The sequence below is a fragment of the Macrotis lagotis genome, chromosome X (assembly GCF_037893015.1).
Source record: "Macrotis lagotis isolate mMagLag1 chromosome X, bilby.v1.9.chrom.fasta, whole genome shotgun sequence".
NCBI lineage: Eukaryota > Metazoa > Chordata > Mammalia > Peramelemorphia > Peramelidae > Macrotis > Macrotis lagotis.
Genome location: NC_133666.1, coordinates 397,268,758 through 397,287,459, shown reverse-complemented (window position 1 = coordinate 397,287,459; position 18,702 = coordinate 397,268,758).

Below are 18,702 nucleotides of genomic sequence, written 5' to 3'. Positions count from 1 at the left end.
GAATTTTTAGATAAAGTAAAGCCATCTAGAGTCACAGAAAAAAAATGTTCTAAATCACTGATTAGTGAAATGCAAATTATAACAATTCTGAGGTACTACTTCACACTATCAGACTGACCAAAATGCCAAAAAAGGGAAATGATCAATATTGGCAGGGAAATGAGAAAATTGGGGCTCTAATGCATTGTTGGTGGAGTTGTGAGTTGATCCGCCAATACTGGAAAGCAAGTAGGAACTATGTCCAAAGGGCAAAAGATCGTGCATACCTTTTGATTCAGCAATCCCACTAATAGCTCTGTGTCCCATAGCAATCATAAAAAAGGAGGAAAGACTCAGGCATATAAGAATATTTATAGCAGTTCTTCGTATAATGGTAAAGAATTGGTAACAGAGGATGTCCTTCACCTGGGGAATGACTTGGCAAATTATGATAAATGAATTTGTTCTGTAAGAAACCATGAGTGGATAGACTTCAGAAAAGCCTGGAAAGACTTGCATGAATTGATGCTAATTAAAGTAAGTAGAAACAGGAGGACATTGTACACATGAACAGCATTATGTGATTATTAATACATTATGTGATTATTAGCTAAGATAGACTGTAATTATCAGAACAGTGTTCAAAGACAATTTAAAAATAGTTTTGATGAAAAATATTATCCATAACCAGAGAAAGAAAAGTATATAAAAGTATATTATTATCCCTTTTAAATTTTTATTTTTTTTCCTTTTGCTCTCTCTCTCTCTCTCTCTCTCTCTCTCTATATATATATATATATATATATATATATGTGTGTGTGTGTGTGTGTGTGTGTGTGTGTGTGTATGTATATACATATTTTGCACATGTATAACCAATATCAGACTAGTTGTTGAAAAGGGAAGAGGGAGGGAAAGAAGAGAGGGAGAAACTGTGGAACTTAAAATCTTACAAACAAAATGAATGTTGAAATTTTTGTTTACATTTAATTGGAAAAAGTTAAATAGAATAAAAAAATATGAAAATAAAGAAAATTAGAATAACTTTCTCTCCCAGGGATGTTATCAGAATAAAATGAGATAACACAGAACTTTATAAACCTAAAAGTGCTGTTTCTTCTTATTATTATTGGTATTAACTGAAGCAAGCAACCAGGATGGTCATTGTTATAGAAACCATCTCACATGAGGAAAGGAAAATGGAGTTTATAGCCTAGAGGAAGAGAGGATCAAATTCTAGGGGGAGTAGAATAAGGAAGAGTATTAAATTTGAGAGAAGACGGGTGGCTAATTGGCGCAGTGGATAGAGCAGTGGTCCTGGAGTCAGGAATACCTGAGTTCAAATCTGACCTCAGACTCTTAATAATTACCTAGCTGTGTAACCTTGGGCAAGCCACTTAACCCCATTTTCTATCTCCCTAAATAAAAAATACATGCAAATTTTAGGGAATTAGATTATTTGAATAGGAGGAACTTCCAAATGATAAAAGCCACTCCCCCCAAATGATGAAATGAGCTCAATCTTAAATCAATAATTTCCCCTTCATTATGAATATCCAAAAACAGGATACTGCCTGGGATACTATGGAGTGATTTTTAATTCCAAATGGTTGATCAGACTAATTGACATCTACTGTATTTCCTAATTCTCAGACTATAATTCTAAACAAGAATACTTGTGATTTACCATACTTCTAATGTCATTTATTCATTGGAAATACTGCACACTCAATTACACATTACTTTCTATACTTGAACTTATTCCATGAAACTGAAAAAAACCTTCTATCATAGTTGTGTCACTTAAATTCATATCTGGTTGTATTTGTTGCTTTCTAACAAAAGTAGAGTAACTGAAATGAATTGATATCAAGGGTTAATTCTAGTCTTGAATCTTCTTGAATTCTACTCTTCTACATATATTTTATTCCTCACATTTCTTATCCCAAGAAGATTACTGTTACCTCTATACTAATTAATGTCTTCCCTCTCTGAATTATTTCATATTTTATTCTTTTGATAGTTTTATTGTGCAGAGTCATTTACAGGTTATCTCTCCCATCATATTGTGAGCTCCTTGAGAACAGGAACTTTCTTTTTATATGTTTCTTTGAATCCCTAGTACTTAATACAGTGACTGGCACATGGCAGACTCTTAATAAATTATTATAAACTGATTAAAGGTCTCACTAACTATATGACACTTAACTTTTCTGGCATAGTTGACACATTTCTAAAATAAACTTGGATTAAGTGTTTGCTAAAATCCCTTACAACTCTATTGTTATATGATTCTACAGTTCCTAGTAGAACACCACTGCAATTTGCATAGTGGGTCCCCTGCAGTTAACTGCCTCAAATATAAAAAAAAAAGTTTTTTTGAGTAGTAATACTCCCAAAACTATAGTTTACAAGGTTTTGGCTTCATTTCATCCCCATCATAGGATGCAATTAATTCAAAATATAGTCATTAAATAATGCCTATATATATAAATGATGTATAAAAATGTATCAACATGTTGTCATCACTTGTAGGTAAAGAGAATTCATGCCTTTCCTGATGCAGAGGATAGAAGATGACTCTTAAGGCTGCTCCTACTAATGCTCTTAATAAGTTTTACTTTATTCTGATTTTTTTTCTTGACATCCATTCTAAATTCTTCCCATTGCTCCTGATTCTGCTTTCTGGAAATGAACAAAGCAAATCTAAAAGCTAATGTCTCTTCAACATGATAGTACTTCATATTATTGAAAGTAGTTGCTTGGGAATTTTCTTATAGAAACTAAATAACTGCAGTTCCTTCAACCATTCTTTATATGGCCTGGTCTCAAACCTTTTTACTTTCCTGATCATTATGGTTGCATTCCTCAAGATGCTTTCCTGCTCATCAGTATCCATAAAACTGTGGTGCTCTAAATTTAATTCAAAACTCCAGATTACTCTGAAAGGTACAGAATATAGAAAATATATCACTTGCTTATAGCTATAAGGCTTGACTCTTAGTGAAGATCAAGTTATCTTTTTCACTCTCATCTCCCACTGATTCATATGGAACTTATAGTCTACTAAAACCCACAGTTTTTTTTTTTTTTCAAACTAGTCTTACTCTGGCATTCTAGACAGATTCAATCCCATTAATATTCAGAATTACAGTGTGAAAATAGTTAATTTCAATGAAACAGTTGGGAGAAAGGAACCCAACTAGGAAAGAAGAATTCATAAGGAAAACTAAGATCTTCAAATAATTTTTTATTTCTATTCTTTTTTTTATTCATGAGAATGTTATTTGTATTTTATGAAGAAGGAGGAAAATCAACCAGTTTATACTTGTGTGTGTCCTTACTTCGAAGCAGCTAGGATATGTTCTTAGTTGTGATGTCACCTTTTGTATCACAGATCCTTTCATTCAACAAACTTGATTCAACCACATTTTAAATATATATTTTAAATATATAGTGCAATAGTATTCAATAAAGAATCCCTTCTGATCGGGTATGGAATTCTTATCTCTCATTGCTTCTTTCTGTTTTGTTTATTTATAGTACTTCACACACCAATTCCATATCTTTCTGGGTCAGGAAGGTATCATGCTCTGAAGTGTTATAATTTCTGAAATAATTGCTTTGTGATGGGCTGTCGTGTTGTTTGGATAACACAGCCACAAACTAATTCTTTCCTTTAGATAAGAATAATTTAACCAAAGCCAAAGCTCTAGAGGCAATATCCACCTAAATATTCATCCAACAGTCAACTGTCAGACTTGTCTATTAATTAAAATTACTCTTCCTGTTGAATTTGTTGAATGAAACATAATATCCCACCCAAAGGGCAGTGCTCAAAGCAAAGTCTCCCTCATCAGGCTTCTCATTATATTACAAAATTTATGAAGGTAGCTATGTGGCCTATCAGCTTCAATGAAGCAGTTTGCAATATAAATAATTTACATTTACATAACTCTTGAAGGTTTAAAAAGTAGTCTTACTTGCCAAAGGGAATCTTTTAGGAAAAGAAAATCAAAAAATATCTCTTATCTTTTTCATTAACTCATAATATGTTGCTTTAATATAGCAATACTTACAATTTTATATTAACAAAATAAAATTAATACATATTTTATCACTAAATATGTCCAAGTCATATATTATCATAATAAACATGTGGAACATTGATGTTTCCCTTATCAACAGCAATATTTAATAAACTATGTAAATTGCATTGACTATCATTTAATGTCTTTGTATTCCTGGAACCTTGCAAAATATCTGGAAAGTAGTGGGCATTTATAGTGAGAATATAAATGATAGACCCAATATTTTATTTCATTTCATGATAAAATTTCTTAAGCCATTTCATATATCATTGAATTGAATTGCATAAAGAGTTTGAATGTTTAAGTGCCAGTGCCAGTCAGTTCTGTCATATCTTCTCTCTCTCTCTCTCTCTCTCTCTCTCTCTCTCTCTCTCTCTCTCTCTCTCTGACACACACACACACAAACACACGTGCATGCAACCTAATTTTAAAAAGTCTGTAATTTAGGTAATATTTGCTAAATTCTGTTTTAAACTATGTGTTTTTCTGATAACTTTACTAAACTGTTGATTACTGTAATTTATCTCTTCCTTTTTATTTTTAGCTATGCCAGTTTTACTTTCATAAAATATTTTTTCTTTTCAATTTTCACTTACCATTGTTATAGAGTAGTTATTTTTTTCCCTTCTAGGAAAAATTTACAATATCTCATGATCTATTATTTGATTTATGTCTTGCAAGTTTATTCAATACTCCAAGGTTAGTTCTTCAAAGAGTTTGTTATAGGATCAGATAATTCCTCCTGTTGTGCTTTCCATTAAGGTGGACTGCCCTATGTGATCTCAACTTGAGTTACCTCTATTTCTGCACTGACCTCTACCTCTCTGAATTGGGTCCTGTTGAATTTTTGAAGATCTTCAATTCAAAAGATCTTAAGTGTGAGATCTTCAGCATTCTCTCAGTATCTAAAGTCAGAATGCTAAGGACTTCAGAACCCTTAGACTGGGGTGTTCCAATATGCATCACTTCCTGAGGACCCAAAGGATCCTAATCTTTAGTGCTGACTACCCTGAACCTTTCTAGTGATTGAGAGCTTCATTAAAGTTGCCTTCCAGTAAAAAGTCTTGCATACCATATTTATCTATGAAATGATTTTTATTATTCTGAGAATCTATAGTTTTTTGCATATGTCAATATTGAACTTTAAATTTAAATTCCTTTCATAAAATCTATAGACTTCTGATAAACTTTCCATACAAATCTGAAGGGAAGAGAACCACTTACTATTTTTACTCATCAGAATTCTTGGTCATTACTTAGCAGCAATTTTTAGTTTTTTTTATTGGAATAAATGCATGGAGCTTGGTGCTAGATATTCAGGCATTCATTTTGGCAACAAGTATCTATAAGGAAACATCTGGACTAAGTATTAAAGAAGGAAGGGATTCTGAAATGAAGATTTGTTGAAAGAAATCATTCCAGACAAAGAAGAAAACCCATGAAAAGTCATGTAAATAGGTATTGGGACATTATTTGATAGGAACATAAAGTAAGCCAATATGCCTGAGCCATATAGTAAATATGAAAAGGAACCAAGCATGAAGATAAGTGACAAGATTGTGCAGTTTTAAATGACAACAAATAGATTTATATTTCCTTTGAGATATTTGGGAAAACCTACTGAAATTTAGAGACTAGGAGTGGCATAGTATATTTTAGAAATTTCATTTTGATGTCCATATGTAAAATGAATTGGAACTCACATGAACTGATACAAAGTGAAGAGCGTAGAACCAGGAGAACAATGTACACAGCACTATTGTACGATGAAGAATTATGAATGAGGTACCTATTCTCAGCAATACAATGATCTAAGACAATCCCAAAGAACTAATAATGAAGCATACTATCAGCCTCCAAAAAAAGAACAGATAGTTTGAATACAGACTGAAGCATGCCATTTTTCACTTAATTTCTTTCATTGTTTTTCTTCTATGTGAATCTTCTTTTTTTTTTAAGGTTTTTGCAAGGCAAATGGCATTAAGTGGCTTGCCCAAGGCCACACAGTTAGGTAATTAGTAAATGTCTGAGACCAGTCCACTGAGCCACCTAACCGCCCCTTTGTGAATCTTCTTAAGCAAAATGACATATAGGAATGCTTTACATTAGGGCTGTCCAAAATGTGGCCCATGGGCTGCAATCTTCTGGCAGTGTGATTTTATGCAGCTCACCTGTGGAATTACTAATGCTTTAGAAAATGAAGCTGAGCTATTGCAGAGCTCTCACTAAAATGGCAAATCAAATTATATTGTCTATTGCTTCAATAAAAACTTTTAAAAGTAAGGTTAGACAGCCCTGCTTTACATGATTTTACATGTATAATCTATTTTTGATGTTTTTTTTTTATCTCAGGGAGAGGATAGGGAAAGGAGGGAAGAAGAAAAGAATTTGGGACTCAAAACAAAGAAGGCAAATGTTAAAAATTGTTTAACATGTAATTTGTATACACTTAAGTATAATCATGTATACACAAATTTAGATAGACCTATTAATAAACAAAGGGTCAGAATATCAATATCTTGGCAAATATAGGCTAGGACCTCTCTTTTTGGTAATTAGGATGGAGTGGTCTTTCATCTAATGTAGTGGGTGAATCTAGTAAAAAATGTCTCATGCAAATAGCTTTTGTCCCTTAAAAAAAGTAAAATTAAATAAAATTGTTCTTTGATATTTTAACAATGAAATATTTAAAGGAACACTTCACCTAAGTCATTTCATTTTACCAATCCTAAATAGTAATTCATTATGTATGCAGTTGGAAAAAATACAAGAAAGTCCTCTGTTTTTCACCAGTTTATGGGGCAATATCATTTAGAATCTTAAATAACATATTTAGATTTTTTGAGAAGTTGAAAAAACAAAATGTTTCCTTTTCTATTAATAACAAGGTATGCAATTCTATCACAGAAAGTCAGTATCTCTAATTTGGAAGAGATTTCAATATCATCTATTCCAATCTATATAACTAAAAAAAAAGTCTTCTATAGCATCAACTGAGAGATGTCATCTGACCTCTGTTTGAGGGCCTTCAGTGAAAAAGGCATTTTTTTGGGGGGGGGGGGACAAATTGCACTCTTAGGATTATACTCTTGGATTTTTGATAGATTTTTCCCTTATATATCCAAAATCTCTTCCTCTCTCTCTCTCTGACTCTCTGTGTGTTTCTCTCTCTCTTTCATTGTTGTCTCTGCCTCCTTCATCTAATTATTTCTTACTCTTCCTTGTCCCACTACATTCTTTTCCATTTTATCTTTTTTCTTTTTATATCTCTTTCATTTCTCCCATATCTACCATCTCTTCCCCTTCTGTCTTTCAGAAAAATCACTTCTTAGACCAATTTCTTTTAAAGAAAATTTAAAAATAGTAAGAGAAGAAAAAAGAGAAATCACTCTTTAGGGGGAAAAATGTAAAATTACAGATAATGAAGCATTCATTGCTACACATATTTGAACTCCCCACAAAGATAACAGGAGAAAGGCAACAAGGGGAGGAGAAATTCTGATTCATGTATGTATGTATGTATGTGTATATATATATATATATATATATATATATATATATATGAATATATTATTTGAGGCCAATTTACAAAACTTTGTGATTATGGAATTTTGCTTGTTAATTCTTTTTATTATTTTCTTTGGAACCATTTTATCTTGTTTTTTTGATATTAATTAATCTACCTTCCATGCTTCTCTGTAGTCATCATATTCATCACATCTTATAGAATAATGATATTCCATTACATTCTAATGTCACAATTTGTTTTGCAATTTTCCAGATGGTGGGAATCTATTTGATTTCCAGGTCATTGCTACCACACACAGACATATTTTTGCTTATATAGGGACCTTCTTTTTGTCAGTTGTATCATTAGGGCATATCTCTAGGTCTGGATGTTCTGAATCAAATATTATAGATGTTTTAACCACTTTTTTGAAAAAAATATATATTGGGTAAGGGAGCTGACTCAATAGATAAAAAATCAATCCTATAGTAAAAAACAAACAAACAAACAAACAAAAAAACTGACATCAAATACAGTCTCAGATACTAGCCAGATGTGTGAATCTAGGCAAATCATTCAACCTCTGATTGCTTTGGTTTTCTCATCTGTAAAATGAAGATAATAATAATAATAATAATAATAATAATAACAATAACTATCTCTCGAGGTTGCTGTTTGACTCAAATGATATAAGTGTAAATAGCTAATGGCATTGTCTACCACATAGATAAGCACTTAATAAATATTACTTATTTTTATTTCTGAAATCAATTGTTTTCCAGAATGCTACTAATTAACATCCCCCTCTCACAACTTTACACTTTTCTAACATTGATTACTCCTTTCTTTTGTCATCTTTATCAATTGTCTGGATATGGAATGAAAGGTCAGAAAAGAATGCTTTCAAATTCAAATGTTTGTTAAGATTTTGCAATCTTTCTTTTGAGAAGCATTTGTTTGCATACTACAGCCAACTTCTCTATAAAGGAATGTTTATATATAAATACATATATACACAGACATGTATATAAAAGATGTGGAATGGAAAAACAAATAAGAATTGTCAAGAATTAAAAGAATAAACAGCCTCATAAAAGAGACACATAAACTTTCTTAATTAGCACTAAGACTGTTATATGACTCAGTTCCTAAAGCTTGGGTACTACAACTAGAGTTCCATATTTAATTCTATGTATCATATATTGTGAAAACCTTTAAGAATCATAAATAACCATTTATTAAGTCTACTCTTTGCCAGAAAATGTGTTAGGCAACAGAGAAAAAGGACAGAGAATGAAATAATCTCTACTCAGAAGAAGCTCAGAGTATAATGAGGAACATAAGTACACGCACTCACAAATACAGAATAAATATATAGATAATCCAAGAAGGTTAATAAAAGTAGTTAAATATAAGGCACATTTTAGGAGAGCATAAGCAGTTATGGGCATCGAAAAATCCTGTAAAATTGGGTGCTTTCTGTTGAGAGAGAGAGAGAGAGAGAGAGAGAGAGAGAGAGAGAGAGAGAGAGAGATCCTAGAAGATAGAGTTATGGGCAGAATCCATTTCAGACAAAAAGGAAAGCCAGTGCAAAAGCTTGGGAATGGAAGGTAAAGTATCATGTGGGATGCGCAGATATAAGTCCAGTTTAGTTGGATAAGGAGAAATAATATTTCGCAAAGAGTTTAAATAAAAGAGAGCCAGTTTAGAAAACTAGTCTGAAAATAGATTTTAATGGATTTTAAATGTGATCAGATCTACAATTAAGGAAAAACATTTAGGTAACAATGTGTGGGATGTCCTGAAGTGGAAAGAAAGTTGATTCAGGGAGATCAATTGCAAGAATCTAAGCAAAAGTTTATTAGGTGTCTGAAATACACTGGTAGGAATCTGAGTGGAGGTTAGAGTTCTGATGTGAAAGAAGTGAGAGAAATGAAGGTAGAAAAGATAATTTTAAGGAATTTATTTAATTTTATGAAATTTAAGCTAACAAGAAGCAAATTGGGAAGTATCAGGTATAGGCAATGAGATTTGGATGCCATCCACATAGGCAAAAATAATTCTTGCAAAGAACATTTTATTAACACCTTTACAACCATAGAATCATAGATTTACATCTAAGAGATACCTTAAAAGTCATTTAACCCAGATCTCTCACTTTGCAGGTGAAGAAACTGAAAACAAAACAAGCCAAATGAAATATCCATGGTTTCTCAGGAAGTAGATAGCATAGCCAGGATTGGACTCCAAGATTTATTAACTTTAGATTCAGACAGCATTCTTTCCATTGCTTTTAGATGAAAATTCTACTTGAAGAATACTTTGCCTTCATCTCCTTGAGAACTAAGTAGAGAATAAATAGCAGTATTTAAACATTTTACACACATGTATCTCATGTTGTGTATTTTACTTTAGATAGGTAAGAAAGGAGTTGATCAAATTATCACAATCCTCCTAAAGTAAGTAATAGAAAAAATGCTACCCCATCCTACCTGAATCATCTGAGTAAGTAAATTTGTTAAAATAACTCAATCAAATTCATTCTAAGTTCTAACAAGACTTAATATTTTAATATGTCTATGATAATTAATCAGATGAACTAGAATGAAATTACCCAGGAGGTGTGGTTTGACTGTGTGGGTCAACTTTATCTTGCCTGAGTGATGTTCTTAAGAAAAATAGCAGACCATTTCAAGCTAAGTCTTAGAGATTCCATTGAGTTGTGAAGGAAAGAGGACGTTGCTGCTAAATACACTAAAAATTACTTGATAGGCTTAGGGTGGGAATGGATGCCTTCATCTTCTCTTCTAGTATCTTCTCTTCTGATAATTTATCAGAGGTATAACCAATAAACTTCAAAGTGCCTAAAGACATTGCAGCTTTGCCCATTTGCACATCCTACTAACTTTTATAGAGTTGATGGTCATATCTGCAAGAATGAATGAATGAACCAAGAAAAGAATGAATGCTAATTCACAGTTCTACAGAGCCCAAAAGAATATTTTACAATAACCTACATGGAACAAGAAAGAAAACAAAGCAAATTAAGAACTGGGAATCAAAAAGTATGAGTTATCCCTTTACCCCATGTACTTTGTAAGCTCAAGCCCATGATTCATTGTACTCAAAAAGTACTCAAGGAAAACTGTGTCATGAGCTTTTTATTGCTGCTACTGTTGGAGTTGGCAGTGTTTCACAGCTATTATTTCTCTACCACTTTAGTAAAAGCCCTTGGAGTTCCTTAAGGTTGACTAACTAAAGTAATATTAAACTCAAATTGTTGGTTGAAGTACACCTGACCTGTGATCTATACGGTTAGATTAACAAAGCACAAAACCCCAGACATATTCCTAGAGCCCTTAGGCAATTTTTTTTCATATGCTTTTTGGACCTGACAACAGTATGACTAGGATTTGGAATGTTCACATCAAAGCATAGACCACTGAGAGATTTTCTCATTGGCTTATTCTCATGTGTAGTCACAAATATGGTAACTTTTGGATTGATTTTGGTCTGGAAATGGGGAGGGATTCAATGATGACCATTGGAAGTCTTTGATTCTACATCCTGTAATAAGTAAAGACAAATTCAAAGCAGAAACCTTCAGACATCTTCCCTTTAAAATATTGATGAAGTTAGGGTCAGAGAATTGTAGAGTCATGAAATCTTTCTTTTTCTTTTTTCATTGCCCTGGAAATGTGTTTTCTTTGCTTCAATGATGAACAACTAATCACCCCTGAAAAGTTTGCACGGCTGATTGACTGATTCCAAATTTTTTCGATAATGCACCTGTGCTATTTCATGAAGGCAATGAAATTAAATGAATTGGACAAACAGATAAAGGTAAGATAATAAAAAACAATGTGAAGAAATTATTAGGACAAATCTAGTTCTGTCAAGGCCATTCTTAATGGTGTAGCCTTAATGGTATTATGCTTTTAAGCAAGAGGCTAATGTACAATTTTATTTTTTTTTAATTACCTAGAGGCATATTGTTTCTGGACTATTAACTTTTTTTCTTCAGTATTTAGATCACAACTCCTAAAGGCTTAGCTATATTTTGACAGGTACTGACAAAGAGTGCCATGGAATTGTGACTCGATTGTCACCTTCAGCTTGTTCAAGCTGAAAAACTCAGGATGAGTGCTAGGTACTAATTAGAACTGTTATATTAGGAAAGCAAATACAATGGTGTCTAACATTAAACAAAGCACAGTTCTTGTCACAAATGGTTTCTTTTGTGTGCGGGTTAGTCTATAAAACCATTTTGCATGTTAATGAAGCACAAACAATTATTGCCAAAGTAACTAGTTTCATGCAATTACAAAAATCACATAAAAGCCCTATTGTTTGTTGTCTTATGATTTTTTAATGCTAATTTTGCACTTGATAATTTGGGGATTTCATTTGTACCACAGTGAGCAATTAGGTTTTTATATCTGTGAAGGTGAAGGCTCATAATGGGGAAAATAACTCCTAGTATAAAAAGTAGAAGAAATAATCATTCCTAAAATGAGAAGATCAGACAGTCTAAAAAAGATGGGAAAGAAGATGAGATGAATTTCCATCAATTTTTTGTGGCTGAAAGGAGAGGAAAATGTTTCTTGATAAAAAAAAAATAGTGTTAGGAGGATAAACAGAGAGGCAGAGAAGAGAGAAAAGGAGAGGAGAGAAAAGGAGAGGGCAGAGCAGGAGAGAGAGAGAGAGAAAGAGAGAGAGGGAGAGAGAGAGAGAGAGAGAGAGAAGAAAATGACTAATGCAAATTATTGAATTGTAATATATATATGTATATATATATATATATATATGTATATATATATATATGTATATATATATATATATGTATATATATATACATATATATATATCCTGTGGAATCTATAGTAAGCTGAAGGATTTCACAGGTGTTTTTTTTAGTAGCAGAAAAAAATCAGTGGGGAAAAAAGTCAGAAGGAGCATATTTAAATAGAGAACAGTGCCATCAAACACAGTCTGTAACTTCAATGCCTGAAATTTTGGCAAATTCTCTAAATGTTCATTCCATCTGTGAAAGGATTTCTGTAGAGGGAAATAACAGCTTTGCCATGGGTTAAAAAATCAGATTTTAAGGTGTACCACCAATGGATGCAAAAGTGATTTCAAAAAGAAACATGACCTTTGAATGCAAATCCCTTTTATACGAAAAGGCATTAAAATTTGGAATTAAGGATCATAGAATTTTTTAATTTAACAAAAAGGAGAAGAACATTAGGTGGAACTTATTTCACATATTAAAGCTACATTTTATGCATTGTAAATAGTGGGGAATATGTTCTGAAGGAATTAGATTTATAAACACCTCTTGATATATTTGTGAAAATTATAATTTTTCCTAAATTTAGTACTTCTAAGGAAGCATAATATCTATCCACATGCACACATATGTAGCCCAGTTATAATGCTGTCTGTGATGTTTATGGAAACATTATATTTTAGTTAAGTCAGAATTCATTTTCCTGTTATAATTTGCCATCTCTTACTATTTATTTACATTATTGAAAGTACATCAATACTTTTCCTTTCAAAGATCTATCAAACTATTATTTATATCTTTTAAGTAAATTTGCTTATCTTATTAGGGTAGTAGTTTCAAAATACCAGGAACTCTCAGTTTAAATAGCTGAGTTGAGCATTTTCTCCTTTCATCCTACATATTCTCTTTTTCCCTCCTCCTATGTATTTCCTATAATAGTATAACTTTCCAGTTGTCAATTTCCCCATCAGATCTTGCCCTCATGACTACTCAATCTATTTCCCTCTTTCACTATTGTTTATGCATTTATATAGAAAAATCATACCATCACCATGAAAAAATCTTTAACATTTCTTTGCTACTGTATATCATTTTAGAAAGATCACCATTCACTGGGTGAATAATTGATTCATGATTGTCACAGCATTGTGGTGACACTGTACTTTCTTATGAATTTAATCTCCCCCTCCCTCTGACTAACACTTTAACACTAACTCTTCATATATACACACATATATATATATATATATATATAAATTTACATATACATATTTTTTCTTTAATCTAAAATATGTAAACAACTAATATGGAACTACACAAAAAATATAGTTTTGGGTAGAAGTTGTATCTCATTTCCTATAGTTAGATCAAAACAAATCTTCAGAACAATTTGTTTTGAAATTGTTCTTTAACAATATAGAATCAGTTAATGCAAATATCTTAATAATTTAAAAGCCTATAATCAAATGTTTACTGAATTGACACAATGTTTTTCAAACAATCAAGAACTTTGAATTCTCTAGACAATGAATTAAATCTGTTTATATGCAAACAGGTCTGAGGTAAAACCAAGATATTTATATATGGAAAAATGAATCTACAGAATAGAAAATCCTGGTAAAATAGTACATTAAAAATCTCATTAGTAACTAGCCAGAAAGCTCTTATTATTCACAATCATGACTCTTAAATATGCTTCTTATTGGTATTGCTGGACACTTTAAAAAAATGTTCCTGCTCGGGAACACAGCACTGTGGAAGCACAGCTTTAATTCTATATACCTACCAAACCTTTATTTCAAATTTTTCATGTATCTTAAGGGACCTTACAGCGAGGGGTGAAAATAGCTCATGACCTTATTAACAAGCATGAAAATATAACTAGGAATCAGGAAATGCTAGTTGCAGAAATCAAAAGACATTTTGGATCTTCTGCACCCTAATTGGACATTTGCCTAACTGACTTAGAAATGATTCTTCTTAATAAATGTATGGGATACCAGAAGAACATCTTAGCCTTTTCAAAATAATTTGTCATGTTGCTTTGAAATGGACTAAGGGCATTCTTCTAAGTTAATTTTTTTAAAGTCTTCAGAGGAACCATCTATGCTTCATGCAGTCTTTTGATGTGATTCATATTAATCACCCACAAATCATATTATATTTTTGTATTCTCTACTCACAGAAATGGTAGTTGTTAAGTGTGTGTGGGGGGGGAATGACAGTAAAACGACTGTCACTTTCCTCTTCGGCGTATATTAGCATTTTTCTGTTTTTTACATCGACTAAAACATGAGATTTTTTGGAGCAGCCATCAAGAAATTTAAAAGATTCAGGGTCTTAACATTTCTGGTCCTGTGAGGAACTTCAGTATAGAGGAGAGAGAGCTCTAATGAGATCAGAAGGATCTGGGATCAAATCCTGCTTGTGATACTGGATATGTGATTCTGAACATGTCACTTAACCTATTGGTGCCTCTGTTAGCTCTCTAAGATTAAATTAGATTGTAGAGGCACTGATGAAATTATGGTATTTTAAACTCCTTGCCTCTAGTTCATCATTGTGCTGTGATTTGACTCTGGGCTTATAACCAAATAAACAGGAAATAAATGCCTCAGTAACTGGGTTAGAGGGTCACTATTCCTTTTACATAAAACAGTTTCATTAGCTTTTTGTCACTCCCTTTTTTTTCTCTTTCTTCTATCCTCCTTGAATGTGCAAACTAAAATATCCTTTCACTTTATATTCAGATTTCAGTAGCCCAGGGGCTTGCTTAGTCACATAACTCTCTATTTCTCAGCCAGGCCTTCTGACTGATATCTCAACACATCCATCCTCCAGCTGGGCAACTCACCCTACTGTTTTATTTATGATGCAATCAACTACTGGAGGAAGGTGAACAGTAACTGCTTCTCCATTTGGCATAAAAAGAAAAAAGAAAAACCTTTTTTAGCGCCTTGTAAACATTTAAAAGTTTCATTTTTATCCATTACAAAAAAAAAAAACAGCAGAAGGTAGAGGTCACTTGTGAATCTCTAATTCATCTACACATTGTAAATGTAAGTTCTTTAAATAAAAATATATTACAGGGAGGTCCAAGTTTAACATTTCACTTAAAATATCTACCTTTTTAATTAATGCTGGAAGTTGTGCCCAGGACTGATAGTATATGGAAACACCAATTGGCAACATCTTTCTCCCTTTCAGAAATTAACTCTTCAAAATTTCCTGTGGTTGAATCACTATTGAAAAGAGAAATCTCTCTGAAAGTCCTGCCCATGTTGTTCTCAACAACCATTATTAGCTACCAAAGTCAAACAATCCAAGAGAAGCAAAAGAGATGTTTTGTCTATTTTGTCTTCATTCCATGGTTATTATTCCAAGGGTCGAACTTTTTTTTTTAAATCATGGCACCAGATACAATACCAGGGGGAAATAGCTTTAGGATCAACATAGCAACCTGATTTCAGAAAGATAGCCTTATACTTACTGATACTTACTGAATGTTGTTAAGTGCATTAACCAATTTTGTGTTGTAATTATAATGAATCCTTTACTGGGTCCTTTCTTCTTAGGACAGTGCCATCTTGTGAGTACTAAATACATCATCAGTGAGACTCATTCTCATGTATTACACTAATATATCATTCCAATGACAACTGTTTCTGATGATCTATTAATGCAATACATCAGGATGAGGTGTGTGTATGGTGTGTTACTCAGAAATTGGTGCCATCTACAGAAGACTAGGTCCAGAATCCAATTCCATTTAATTATGGTATGTAAGCAGGAGAATGTTCCTTAGCTATGGAAGTTCCAGATTCACTCAGAGAAATTATTTGCATCCTCATTAGATTATCAATGAAATTTTCTATTTTCTAGAAATGGTTCTCCCTAGGAAGACAGATTTCAAACTTCATTCCTCCACCTCCCACAACATTCACAACAAATAAATAGATATAAAGCATGCAAAAATTCTTTGACAATGATCTATAAATAAATAAATAGCTTCCCTTATCCCCTAATTCCCACCACATTACATTACACAGCCATTTTAAAAAATACACACAAAAATCAGATATGTTCACCAGAAATGTTGTGGGGGTTTTTTTTGGTTATGACACTGGATCTGATGTTCTTTGTTTAGATATACTACACACCATATAAATGTTTGTACTACTGTACATATTGTATAGGATAAAAAGAACAAATGAAAAGAAATAGTTGCATTTGCTTTCCAGTCAGTTATCCAGCATACTACACAAGTGTCATTTGTCATAAAGCTATCATAATGGACGCAGAATTCCTCTGTTCTTAATTTTTGTATAAGACATACAGATTTGTATTTGTATTGAGTCCCCTGAGATTTAAATTATATAATCTGTTGCTCTCTGGTTTAAGTTGCAAGCAGTCTTTGAGAATGTTTTTAATAATAGAATTTTAGAAACAATACTGCAACTCCATTAATATGAAATCTTTTCTATCCATTCTTTATTAACCAAAATATTTTGTTATTGTATTTCTTGCTTGATTTAGAGTAGCCAGAATGCTTTGCATAGAATGTTGTTAAAACAATTCAAATATATTTCGAGACCAACGGGTAGCAATGACTTACAACATTAAACTCTGGTTTTGAGTAGCCTTTTGCTTTACATTTAAGTTATGGTCAAACAATGAAGCAATATCATAGAACAGTATCAAGCTATGCAACACAATTTAACTGTAATTTTATAACATCTTCCAGTCCTGGCAACATATTTTTCAAATAGACTATTTTGTTTAATAAGCATTTATCTATTGTTAATGTCTTTGGCGAATTCATCTTGGGGTTTATACTGAAGATAAATGCAGGCATCTGAAGGTTTATGAAAAATGTCTCAGCAAGTGACATGCAGCCTGATATGAGTTACCACAGTCCGCTTCACATGTGGGGCAATCCACTACTTGTCTTGCATTTATTATGTTTTCTTCCTATGTATTTTTCCTTTGTACTTCTGAGGCAATTTGATATTATATACTTTTAAATACCAAATGTCGACAGTATATATGAAAAGAAAACATGTGGAGAGGAAGAAGAAATAACCTATTATAAAATAAAGTGAAGAGAAAGAATGAAAAGAAAACCACAACAAATGTTTATAGATTGGGAAGGCAGTAAGAGTGAAAGAAAATCCAAAAAAGTAAAGAGAACTTAAAAATAATTAACTTAATATTAACTTTTTTATCCAAAGATACATATCATTTTACTTTGAAAAGATAATTCATGCGACAGTAAGAGAATCTTTAAAAATCATTATTTTGTTGAAATGAAATTTTTCACAAAACTGTAACTTACTTGTTAGGCAAGAGACATATGGCTTTTTATGCCTTATGGATTAAGAAATAAAATAATAACGGGTGTTTTTTAATAATAGAGGAGAGATAAGTTAAAGTGGTTTAAATCTTTATCAATATTCCCTAAGATTAAGTAAATAACAAACACATGAATGACCAGTTTGTGGGTTTCTAATTAATTAGAAATATTTTTACTTTCTTTATTCTTTATCTACTTTCAACTACTGAATATAAAGACCAATTTTAAGATTTACTCTATGCCCCTCCTATGTTCTGTAATATTAACCAAAATTAAACTTGATTTAAACTTATTAATCATTTATCAAAAATTTAATGAATTACCACAAGCTGAATGAATGTATCCCTGTGACAATGACATATGTATTTTTGACTAAGGAGTAGAGAATATTTGTTTGTGCAGCATGTGGGATTTGTTCATTATTTTTAGGCTGATATTTATAGTTTTTATGAATATTTTGTCCTAATGGCTATTTAATAATTTTTAATTTCTTTTCACATATTAGATACTTAATAGAAAAACAATTTTTCCCTAATTTTTCACCTGAACTTAAATAAAATAAAGTCAGATTTCCTGCTCTTTCTTTACCCAACCCCCATTCACCTAGGAGGGTGACATAGATACCATTTTGCATTTTTGGAAATGAATTCAAGCTGACATACATCCCCTTTTGCAGTTGCAGGATATTGAGAGAAAAAGGGGAAGATGGACTAAGCCATCACTCTGGTTGCATTCAAGCACTGGATAAATTTGAAACATGACCAAGTTTGAATGGAATAGTGGTCAAAAATACAGGAACAATTACTTTAGCTTACAAAATTCTTGGGTGACATACTTCATAGGATAATAGAAGAGTCTTCATTTTCTAGGCAATTCAACAGGATATTTCAACAAAATTTGGGGATAGGAATAGAAGAGACACTGACAGAAAAAAGACAGAGACTGAAAGATAAAGAAAAAGAGAATGAAAATTGTTTGA